At 30.5% G+C, this 12533-nt stretch overlaps 1 long non-coding RNA gene across 2 annotated transcripts; it reads left to right on the forward strand.

Annotated features, from left to right (window-relative positions):
• The first annotated feature begins 564 nt into the window (after window positions 1-564).
• Window positions 565-3371, forward strand: LOC107471206 (uncharacterized). Of its 2 annotated transcripts, XR_001588582.3 has the most exons (4): window positions 565-1306; window positions 1386-1515; window positions 1615-1697; window positions 3251-3371. It is a non-coding gene; the product is annotated as an uncharacterized LOC107471206 (long non-coding RNA). The 2 variants fall into 2 exon arrangements; XR_008004463.1 differs by having other exon boundaries at window positions 565-1515.
• The last annotated feature ends 9162 nt before the right edge of the window (window positions 3372-12533 follow it).

Here is a 12533-nt window from a genome sequence, read left to right on the forward strand (position 1 = left end):
AAAAGAATGCAGCAACAACAACAGTAGTAAAAAAATGACGATAAAAATAAAATACGCGAAGAAAAAAGAGAAAACACACAAAAAAAAAGAGGAGAAGAAGAAAGAGGAAGAGGAGAAGGAGGAATGTGAAGCATGCTAGCTATAGAAACCTTAAGACCCATGATTTTTTTAAATTCTTATTATGAGTCAATTTTAATTTATTTATTCATTAAAGACTTTATTTTAAGAAATTATTTTATAATTAAATCAAGTTTCGATAATTAAATTAAAAATTTTATTTAATTTTATATTACTGGATAATTTTCTACATTTAAACTATAAAATTTAGTAATTGTAAAATAGTAAGAATTTTATACGATTTGATTTAGGTAATTGAGATTTTAGAATTTAATATTTTATATAATAAATAATATTTTTAAAATAATTTTAAAGGATTAAATTAAATTTTAAATTAATATAATATATCATAATTTTATTAAATTACAAAACCCTAATTTTTATCCTACCCGTCACTTTTACCCTCCTTACCACCGCCATTCACATACCCACTTCAGGAACAGAAAAGAAAAGAAAGGGAAGAGAGAAAGGGGGGAAGCTGATCGGGGAAGAGGGAGAGAGAGAGAGTGAGACCCGAGAGAGAGAGAGAGAGAGAGAGAGAGAGAGATGAACGGAAGATAGAGGGAGATCCAGGGGAGGCACTGCTGGGCCAGAGCCACCGCTGGGAGGGTCCTCGCCGCTGCCGCCATAGCCACGTAGCCGCTGTCTGGTCGTCATCGTTGTCGCGCTCACCAGAACCGAGGCAGAGAGTAGTGCTGAGAGAAAACCCATTAACCCCATCACCGCCGTTTGTCCTTGCTGCTGCCAGCTACGCCGTCGCGAAGGCGAGACGCGCAAGAGAAGAGGGGTCGATTCTGTAACCGCCGTTGCGTCGTGCTCCATGTCGTTGTCGCCGTTCGCACCGTCAGCCTTACGTAAAGCAACCATGACCGTCGAGGGTCCATCCACGTCGCTGCTGAAGCTTGAACGCTGCTGCAACTACCGCGTGCCATCATCTTCAGATTTTCTGCCATCGGAACGGAGCTCGGCCGTCCTCGCTGCAGGAATTTGTCGCCGGAGGATGGGAGGTGACGGTGGTGGAAGTTGCTGTTCTGCCCTGCTCACTGAACGGCGCCACAAAATTGCGGCTACAGCCGCTAGAGGATGCCCCTGCAGCTGCCAAACCCTATTCCACTCCAATTTGGGTTCCGGCTCTGGTTTGTCTATGCCGGGTTTTGTTCTCCCGAATCTCGAAGCCGCCATCCTCTTGGTAAGCGTTTTTTATTTTCAGAATCTTTGAAATTAGCATTCTGGTATAAGTTAGAGATTCTGAGCTGCTGGTATCGTAGGGTTGAGTTCCGATGACTTCATGTCAAAATTAAGGTTATTGCTGAACCATCAGAGCTTCCGGCCGCTATCAGAGTGGCTGTCCGGTCAATTTGGAAGCTGCTTTTGTGTCGTTCTATTCTGTTTATCGTGGTGAGATTATTCGGTTCCGTTCTTATTTATCGCAATACTCTATTAGCAATTATGTTCTAATATCGCTATCCATTCCGTGTTAATTCTAAATTATGTCAGATACAGAATTTCTGCGGTTGCTGCTGATTAACATGAGAATAAGGATTTAATGGGTTTAATTTTGCAACTTGCGACTAATTGAGGTATGGTTTTTCTTAAAATCTATTTTACATTACAGAGTTGTGATAAATAGATATTGATGCAAAAAGATATATTTCTGTGATTATATTTGTCTTGTGGATGTGATGGTTTGTTGGACTGAATTATTGGGTGCTTGATTGCGTGAGTGGTGTATGATTGTTGATAAAAACCAGTTTGAAATGTCATTTACTTGATTATTATGAAGAGGATTTTCTTGGTTTTGGAGTTTTCTTGGTAATATAAATGAACTGATTTTGGAAACAATTTGAGATATGAAAATAAACTGATTATGGGAGTGGTTTGATTTTGAGGTGGTTTAATTTTATAAATGATTTAATATTTGAGCTGGTTTGATTTTAAAAAGAGTTTATTTATTGGAATTGGTTTGATTTGAAATTAATTTGATGTTGGAACTGGTTCAATTTTGAGAAATGTTTGAGATTTGGAAATGGATGAGAAATGTTTGGATGAGACCCAGAAAGGGTGGCAGTGTCCGAGTTTTAGAGATGTTGCCGAAATTTTATAAAATTGGAAGTTTCGCCTGAAGTAATTATTTTAAAAAAAATTAGTTTTTGAACGTTATATGTTTTAAGATTGATTTATTTAGAAAAGAAAGAATTATGTTTTGAACTGAGATCGTTGATTAATGGAACGGAAAGAAGGATGATGAGGATTTTCTTTGAAATATGGTTTTTGAATGAATTAGGAAATGAGATTTGGATTGATGAATGATAATGATGTTGAGATATGGATTGAAAATATTGAGATATGATCTTTGAATTATTTATGTGGCTTATGAATTTGAAATATCTGAGATACGAGGTTCCCTAGATTAAGTGCTGTGGCTTGCCACCACGTGTACCAGGTTGAAAATTCGATACTCTGTTGACCCTACGACGTAAGTGTGTCCGGGCACTATATAAATTCCCGGAAATGTTACCCCCATTGAGCAATATTGATTATTTGAGAAAAAACTATGTATAGACTCTTGGGGATGCACGTCGGGGGACAGTCTAAGGACAATTCAGAGTTGTCGGGTTGGCTGGATAACCGACAGATGAGCCTCATCAGCCATAGGACAGGCATGCATCATATGCATTTGTATGTTTTGCTCGAGTTTGAACTTGTTTTGGTTTGCCTAATTGCTAAACTGTTCTTAACTGCTACTTGAACTACTTGCTGTAACTGCTACCTGAACTTGTGCTTTCCTTGTCTGTCTTGCCTGTGTTTGTCTTGGCGTGCTACATTTGAGAATGAATTCTGAATGAATTCTGGTGCTGAATTATTTGATTGTGTTGTTTGATTTGCGTGGTTGGTTTCTGATTGAGAATTTCTTATAAGAAAGGAAAGGTTTCGGATTTCTGAAAGATTAAACATTGTTTCTTTGAAAAAGTTTTGAACGATTATCTATTGGTTTTTAAAAGATTCATAAGGCAATGATAGTCACTGAGTTTGAAAACAGATTTCTTATTAAATATCTTCTTATGATAACTTTGAAACTCCGTGGTGAGATCATGTGGTTAGGTTCTCACCCCCTACAGCTTTACCTTTTCAGGAACCGGATAAAGAAGCATTAAGAGGAGTTATACTGTGTTTGGTTTATATGTTGTTATATTAATTAGAATATTTTCTTCCCTTGTTTTTGTTATTACAATTTTGTAAGAGGGATAGGAGTTGTATGTTTTATATAGATATTATATTATAAGATAGTATATAAGAAGTCTTGTATATGAATTTATGCCTGCTTGTATTTTTCTTAAGATATAATAGTTATTTTCGGTTTTCAAAAAAATCAGCGATACGGTGTCGAGTCACAGACTCTTATTTTAATATTCAGTATATAAAGTAGTGGTAATAATACTTTTTGTTATCAGAGTGGTGCAACCGAAAGCGTGACTTCTAATAATGAAGATGTTACAAAAACTATTAAGTAGCACGGGATAAGTGACTTTTTTTTATTGAATTTGGTCTAACTTATATGACTTATAAATCAAAATAATTTGTATGTATAGCACTTCTCTTATAAAAAAACAATTCCTAGTCCATTCAAGTAACTAAAATTTAAATCAGTATCTTTTTACCGATTACATACATACATATATAATCATGCTTCATTGACTTTATAATTTTTTATATATTTAATAATCAATAATATAATTTGCCAATGTTAATTAGTCCCGTCAACACGTTTATGCGGGTATGTGTTAATTTCATATAGGTTTGAGTGTTATTATTGAACCACACACAATACACTTCACATACAAACGCCCCATATAAATCCACACACAAAACTCTTCACCAATCTGCTATATATAATGGCAGACAATCATGACCTTTTCAAAAGTGCTAATTAATTTCAATATTGAAAATGAATTTAAAATCAAAATGAATAATGGTGTTTGCATGGACAAATTAAAAGGCACATATACGTATTCACCTATACCATCATATTCAATCAACATGGTTTATCAAATGGTCCATTTTTTTATCTGATTAAATAAGTATTAAGAGATTAAATAAGTATTAAGAGTTTGAATATTAATGATACAAAAAAAAGCAAAAAACAAAAAGTTAAATCAAATAAAAAAAGATACATTACTTAATTAATTTCATTTGTTTACACAATAATTTTATCACGAAATTCAAAAATACTTCAGCATTAGCTCTTATTAGATTAATAGAAATGTTAAAGGATGATAAGAATTTATTATTTTTTGGTTATCAATTAGCTATCAATATTTAAATATAAGGAATAAAGTATGTTATTAGATTATTAGATTAAATGAGCTAGAGTAAAGAAATTAAATTGGTGGCTAGGTTAAGTGATGGTCAAAAATAATAAATTTTGATGATTCTCTAGCATTTCTCTTAGATTAAACTAAATAGAAAACTCTAAACCCATTAATATAAAACTTAATTTAGTAAATAAATAAATAAAATTAAAATATATCAAATTAAATTAAAATTTTTAAAAATATAAACTAATAACTTTTAAATAATATTTTAGTTCTTTATATCACGGACATTTGAAACATGTATCACCCGCTTTATCTACGCAACAACCCATTAGGAGTGAACGCGTATCGTATCTGATTGGATCAAATATGATCAAAATTTCTACTCGATCCGCATTAAAATATCAGATCTAATATTCGTGACTTTCAAGTTTGGATCCGATCTCATCCACACATTGGCGGATCGGATCTCGGATATATCACAAAACATACAAATATTTTAAAAATCTCATTTTTATTAAAAATATCAATAAAATCTATTTTTTCACTCTTTTAAACATGTTTACTCTAAAAATATTATTAAACATATTTTTCTTAAATAATAAAAATAAAATAATACAACATATATGATAATTATTAATTGAAATAAAATATAAAAAGAATATTTACTAATTTATTTATTTATTTTTACAAATCTGTGGATATGCGAATACCTACATAAAATAAAATTCGCAATCCGATCCTATTAGTATGCGGATCAGATTTGATTTGATCCGATAGCCTTGCGAATCGGATTGATATCCGTAATTTTCGGATCTAATTTAAATAAATACTACGGATATGTGAATCTGATCAGATCCATGAGCACTCCTATATTGACTACCAGCAAATCTTTAAATGAAACAGTAAATTAGTCTTTAACTTGCTGAAGTGAGAGATACTAAAAAAAAGTCTATCATCATGTTCACATTGCAAATAAGGTCCCTAGGTAAAAAAATTAGTGCCTAAAAGGTCAAGATGGATTAGGTCATTCATAATCTGTTAGAAAGCACTCAAAACTATATGGTCGTTATTCATCGCTTTTTTTTGTTTAATTATTTGACTTTTCTTGAAAAGCTTATATGAAGCAATAATATACTTAGTGACTTTTATATCTTATCTTCCTTACAACAACTTTTTGGTGAATATTATATATTTGTTAATTACTTGCTATATTCAAGAACATATATATACCGCAAAAGCACTCAACAAATATTCAATACACTTTTTATGTATTTTTAGCACATACAAAAATATGTATTTTGAGTTAAAAAAAATGAGTACTTTATTGTAATTGAACCTGCGGGAAAAAAACTACTTGCATTAGTCAGTTAATCTAATATACATACACAATTAGGATTAACCAATACATCAATACTAAGGAGTCAATAAATTTTTAACTTTTAGACCAGCAAATGAGCAAACAACTAGTATTAGTATTTTTTTACACCAAATAACAACATGATCAAATACATATAGAGAGCGTGAGTACACGCTCTTTACCTCACATGTTCTTCTTCTTCACAAAATCCCTCTGTCTCTCTCTCAACACTCATGTAGCTCACCTTCTTTTTTGCTTTCAATGCTTCTTTCTGGATTTCAATGCTGATGAGCACTCTCAACGGGAATCAGCCTTCATGAGTTCGTTGTCCATCGTCAGTAGCGGCGGCTTTACTCTCTATGGCAACATCTCTCAGCTCTTTATACATTCCCCAGCTCTTTATACATTCCCCTTCGTTTCTACTGATGTGTGATGTTTCTGCAAGGTTAAAGTTTGTATTATTGCAAAATTTTAATATGAAGGTTAATTAGTTTTAATTTCTGTTCATTTATTGCTTTTTGCAACTCTTTGCTTCTCACTTTCATTTCTAGTGTATCTGAACTTTGGTATGTGTTTTGTATGCAGTAAACCAATTGGAGAAAACGTATCAGGAAGTCGGACTCTATAACCAAAACAGACGGGTTTAGCATCATTCTAATATTGATCTTTTTGTTTAACTCAAATTTGAATTGTCATATAACTTCTCTTTAAACTTGGTAGCTGTAAACTAACATATATATAGTTCTATTGTGTATTTGACTTTAAGTCTCTGTCCTAGATAATCTGTTTATTACTGGTGTCATCATTCTGTATCTATTCAAAATATGCAAGGAAAAACTCAAAAATATGACTCAATGTTTTCTGTCTATTCATAAAAATCTTTAAGCACTCTATAATAAAAATATCTTTTGGTTTTGATTTTGATTCATCATATCTTGTTTATGAAACTTAGGTACTTTTAATTTATAAATCTTTGAAAAAATTATGTCATTATCTCAGTTACTTAACTGATAATTGACTTTTGACAATAGTTATTGTTGGCAGATCTTTATTGTGGCAATACTAGCAATTGTTACTGATGTGTTATGCTTCTGGTCAGAAATATGCAATTAATTTGTAATGTGACTAGATTTTTTATTTGTGTTTGTGTTAATAATGTTTTATTGGTTAATCAAGCAATACATCAATTGACTATTAATCTTTTGTGCACCCAATCAATTGACTTATGTGCTTTCATAAAACATGATTAATATACAATGATTATTTGAAATGAAAAAAGATGCAAATATTAAGATGCCACGAAGAAGTATAAATACAAAGAAATCTGAAATAGGAACAAGAAGGAAAATGCAGCAGAAAACTCTTGAAGAACTAGCATCTCGGGTATATTGTATGTTTATTACTTGCAAAGTTATTGTTTTAGTATCTACTGAATTTTATCTATCTGATTTTATAACAGTTCTTTGCTTCTTTGCTCTCTTCAATAGTTCAATTTGTACTTGTCTATCACACAATTTATAACAATAAAGCTTTGGTGCATGATATGAAACCACTCTTAGACTTATTTAGGGTACACTTGCTTCTAATTATTTGAAAAGTAATTTTACAGTAAACTTGTGTCCTTAGAAATGCTTAGATTTCTCATAATTAAGATCTTGATTATTGGTTGACTGGTTGTAGTCCAATTTTGTTGTTTCTGCGACTGCTGGCTCAATTCGTCTTACTACTTATAAAATTTACACAAAAATGTGAGAAGTGAGAATTGATTTTTTTTTGTCAGTTAAAAGAAAAAAGAAAAGCTGAGTTTTTTTGAAAAGAAGTAAACCAAAGATCCCTTAATCTATGTCTGGTGTGAGTGAGTACAATCTTAAATTACATTAAAAAAATTAGATAGGTAAATTCATTGGTTTAAATTTCAATTATTTGGTTTTGACATGTAATTATATGTATGCTGGAAAATGTGTTCATGAGTTCCATTACTATTTAGAGATTAATTTGCATTTTCCTGTTATGAACAATGACAAATGAATCACACAGATGTCAGGATCCTCAAAGACATTCTCCCCCTCTCACTCCACTTCAATCGATGTATCTTTAACAAACATAGAATTCTTTTGAAGGGTAAGAAACAACCTGAACAAGGGTGAAAAATGCATGCAGAGACATGTCATTAACCACTAACACTAATGTATTATTTTCTGCTCTCATGATACATCTATAGTTATATATGAATGAAGGAAATCAAATTATAAAATTCTCAGAATACCTATAGTTTAGTGTTTATATATAAAGATTTTTTTGTTGTTCCTAGATAGTGTGTACGTGGAATTCATTCATGCATATGTGATGTTCATAACTTTTGAAGTAGTTCATTATTTATATTTTTGTACCTACTTTAATGAGATTTTATACACCTTATTTAGCATGCTTTTCACTTATCTTGATAAAATTTTGCACACATGAATCAAACAGTTTGCATCCATTTTAATCCATTTTAATGAGATTTTGCATATATGAATCAAATAATTTGCATCTATTTTAATGAAATTTTGCACACCTTACTCATCATAGTTTGCAACCAATGTAGTGAGATTTTACACACATGAATTTGACAGTTTACATCCAGTTTAATGAGATTTTGCACACATAACTTAGCATAGTTTGTACCCATCTATATCTGATGCAAGTATTATTGTTATTATGATTATTATTGTCAGTTATTATTTTCCAAACAAATCATGGTTAAATTGGGTGAAGATTTTTTACTTTATGTTAGCAAAAATTGATAGAATGTCGTTGTTCTCCCAATTTGGTTTTCACAACGATAAATTCACTTATAAAAGAGCAAAAACTTGAAGTTGATAAAATGAGATTCTCATCCTTGAAGATCACTATTCAATATAAAAAGTTGATAGATGGTTATTTCTCGCACTTGCTAAAGCATATAACACAACAACAAGTAAATTAGAATTAGTGGTGGGAGATACCGATGTGACAATAAACAAAATTGGCGCAGCTCTAGAATTGCCTTCAATTGGTAAAAACTTTTCGGAAGAAGAATAATGGACTTTAGAGCAAGAAATATTGGTTGTCCCATTCAAGTATGTAAGAAGCTCATGGCTACAAGAAATGTTACATTCAAGAGAATGTAATGTATTAACATCTAACAAGAGAGATTACTTTATGAGAGTATTTATAATGTTCTTTATTAACTCATTTTTGGCACCAACAAATAATCCTGTCACATCCCAAAAGCACTTGCATGTCATTGTTGATGTAGAGAACATCACAAGATACAAATGGACAAGATTTGTGCATGATGAGTTTATGAAAGGGGTTGAAAAATTCAACAAAAAAAATACATTAAGTATTAATACTCGTCTTTATGTTTTGATGGTAGTAATCAATCTATTGTACTTATCTATTTTTTTTATTTCTTTTTTTATGATAATCATTACATTTACTATTTTGCTTGTAGATTATCTATTATCACAAAGACGCATTTGAAAAAAAGGAAAATTATATGGGACTTCCACCACCACCACCACCATGAGTTGCTTATTGGGATAAAGAAAAACTTGACAAAAAATTAATACAGGAGTCATCAAAGCAAAGGCCAACAGTTTGTTTTATCTATTTTATCTTTTTAATTCAATATAGCTTTTTTTTAATCTTGTCACATTCTTCTCTTTTGTTATAAAACTTTTATTTGTGTGACTATTATTACAAGGTATTGTTACCCTTCTAGTTAAGTAAGGTGTTGTTGATGCTAAATTTGCAAAGGATACAACAAGAGCACCAATTAATTTAGCTAAGAAAAAGAGGGCGAAGAAGCTTAATAAAGATAATAACACAACGAAGGAGAAGAAAGAAAAGTAAACATAAAAATTTGGGGGTGTTATAAATAAAAGGACTGAAGCCTGAGTTTTACAAACACTTTTTATCACTAATTAAACTTTTGGTACTACTAGATTTTTCTAATATTTTACTATTATCTTTATGTTAGTTTCAAAGCTCAGTAACTCTTATTCTAAAGGTCACCTTTAAATTTATAGATTTGGACTAGTTTGATTTCTTGTTTATAGATTTGATGAAGAAAATAATGATAACAAAATGCTAAAGGAAGAAAACAATATGTCAGATGAGGAAAAAGATAAAGGAAGATAAAAATTAGTTTTGATTTATCTTTTGTGATAACAGAGGATGTAAAGTAAAATATAGAGTGTGTGCTTGTTTATAGTGATGCAAAACAAGATGAGGAGAAAGATGTCAAAACAAGGTAAAAATAGTGTATGTGCTTCTTTATAGTTACGATTTCTTTTTTTATTTGTCGTTGTGCAAATCTAATTATTGTTTGTATTGATTTATTTAATAGGAAAGAGGAAAAAGATGAAAACAGTATAAGATCGCCAATGAAATTAGTAGAAAAAGCTAAACCAAACAAATTAATGACCCTAACAAAAGGGGTATAAATTATAGTTCTTAGTATTTGTTATTTTGATTTTTTTAGTGTAATTTTTGTTATGTAATACTACTTGTTATTATGAGTATTTCACACTGTTTTGGCTATGAATTATATGATTATATGAGATTTTGCAACTACTTTAATGAGATTTTGCACACTTTACTTAGCACAATTTGCACCCAATTTAATGAAATTTTGCACACATGAATCAGATATTTTACACCCACCTTAATGAGATTTAATGAGATTTTGAACACCTCATTCAACACATTTTGTACACATGTATCAAACAGTTTGCATTCACATTCCTATTATTTAGTTCCTCTTCCTCTCTACTTTGAATCTCATTATTGTGTGCATACGTTAATATAATTTTTATGTTTTAGATAATGTAATAAAATCAGAATAGAGACAAATAGTGCAAAGTGCAGTTCAATCATTCTTAGAAATAGAAGATTTCGATATTTATAGACCTTGCCCGATCAAGAGATACAAAAACGTGTGCGACCATCAATTTCATCATTCTCTCTAAGGATAGATGACGAAAACAAAATAGGGAAAAAAGTGATAGATAAGAAAAACAAGATAAAAAAAGGTAATAGATGAAAAAAACAAAATAGAGAGAGAAAAAAAAAAGTGACAGAAGACAATAAGTTAACAGAAGTAAATAAGAACAAAATATACTTTTGGACAACAAACAATAGGTTGAACAAGAATGAGAATTTGTGCATCTTAAATGATTGTTAGGGAGGATATCATGCCAATGTTACCAAGACATCAGATAAACAATATGATTAAATTTCTTAATTATTACGTGTTTTTATTTTTTTTATGTGTATTATATTTTAGAACTAACATTACATTATAACATGCAAGTTCTTAATTATATGATTTTTTTAAACAAATTAAGGTCACCTAACTTGGATGTCTATTGCATGAATGCTTTTGTTTTGGTGTCTTTACAAATTACTTTTCCAGTTTCATGATTGAAGAGTTTAAACATTATAATCTAACTATATCTTTATATCTTTATACATAGAGAGATGTTCTTAAATTAGGGACACTTGGCCAAAAGAAAGAAAAAAAAAATTATATATCTCTTTTCACTGATTTTGGAAAAAACTGTAACAGCTTGTTTGAGATAAAAGAAATTCCAAAACATAGATGGATGAGTAAAACCAAAACTACTCTTTATGTATTTGTATTAATTTTTCCATTTGAAGAAGGACCACAACTATTCTGTTTTGTGTCATCAGTATTTAACCCTTCAAATTTTAGACAATTTTTTTTTATATCTGCCCCCATATTCATCATGTTTTTCACCTTCTTATATTAACTATATCACTCATCAATATAGTGTATATAGTCTTTTCCATGTTAATGTTATTAAATATTTATAATGTAGTTATTAGTGTGGTGCTGTTATGACTATCATTGATGGCTATATACTTATGACATGGATGAAAAGAGATTTTTTACTTTAGATTCCTTGTATAAAGAGTCCAAAAGAGAGGGTGCAGCTAAACATATATGCGGTATAATTTCGTTTTGCTCACATGATATTATATCGTTTTGCTCACATGATATTATATTATATTATGTGGTTTAATAGCTTTACTTATTAATAATGAAACTTTTTCCAAAACAAATTGATTCAATAAATGATCTTAATAGCTGTGCCGAACTATGAGCTATCAAAAAAATGATCCGATCCCAATTTAGTTGAATGTCAATTTAGTTGAATGTCCTTGGACAATCAAATAAGTAAGCATAATATTAATTATATTATATTAAAATAACATAAAAATGCATAGGATAAGACTAACTAAATTCTAATTTAATTGTTTTTCCAGTCATGATAATGAATTGTTTGTAATAAAATAGATAGAAATATAGCATACGAGTAGTATCAAGACTAATGTGTTTAACATGTCAAAATGAGAGGAAGTAAATATTTTTTTGTATAATTTTTATTTTTGTTTTGATATTCTTGTCTTTTTATAATTTATGATATTTGTAGCTTGAGTACATTAATATAAGGAAGCAATTGGTCATCCAAATACTTACATCACCTTTAAATACCCCTTCCTACGACTGTTATAATGAGTTCAGAGAAACATAGTGGTAAAGCCAACTCCGACTCAACCAAGTCCTTACGTTATATGCAATACTGACGAATTGATGATGGAACTGAAATTGAAAACTTAGTTAGAGTTAGCAGCTCTTTTTAAAAGGTCATTGGATATACTTGTTTTGTATATAATAAGATTTGCATTTA

This window comes from Arachis duranensis, chromosome 10, assembly GCF_000817695.3.
Source record: "Arachis duranensis cultivar V14167 chromosome 10, aradu.V14167.gnm2.J7QH, whole genome shotgun sequence".
Classification (NCBI taxonomy): Eukaryota; Viridiplantae; Streptophyta; class Magnoliopsida; order Fabales; family Fabaceae; genus Arachis; species Arachis duranensis.